Below are 590 nucleotides of genomic sequence, written 5' to 3'. Positions count from 1 at the left end.
TATATATTGATGTTTCCTGCTCTGAGTGATAAACAGAAAATATTACATCCATCTTGCTGGCTACATATTGATCAAAGACATGACTGTTTCAGAGCGTGTTCCTGTTATTGAGCTGGAGATAACAGACACAGACAGATTGGGCTTCTGAGCGCTTCTGCAAAGTGAAAACATGTTGCCAAATAAGTATGATCATTAGTTTCAGTTTTATACTTCTTGATGATAAAGGAATACTGTAGGGATATGGGAAAGCATGTAGCTGTAAAATGTTAAACCATCCCACATCTCCAAAAAAACTAAAAAGGAAATATTTATTTTTTTGTTCCCTCCCTCACTTGCACTAACGTACTCCGTTACAAACGTAACCTCGGTTCCCTGAGATACGGGAACGAGTACTGCGTCTGCTAAGACGCTATAGGAAAAAGCCTTTTTTTCTCCTGAACTGAAGCCTTTTTTCAATAACGCAGTGAAACTGCACGGCCATTGGTTCGTGCAGTACACTTTAAAAACAAACCAATGGCTCAGCAACGGTGCTGCACAAACCTATGGCCACGAAGCCCGCCAGAATGGGTTAGGCCATCCGGCTATATAAG

Source organism: Sinocyclocheilus anshuiensis, unplaced genomic scaffold (assembly GCF_001515605.1).
Source record: "Sinocyclocheilus anshuiensis isolate Anshui unplaced genomic scaffold, SAMN03320099.WGS_v1.1 scaffold2191, whole genome shotgun sequence".
NCBI lineage: Eukaryota > Metazoa > Chordata > Actinopteri > Cypriniformes > Cyprinidae > Sinocyclocheilus > Sinocyclocheilus anshuiensis.
The sequence above is the reverse complement of the archived record's forward strand: the minus strand, read 5'-3'. Positions refer to the sequence as shown.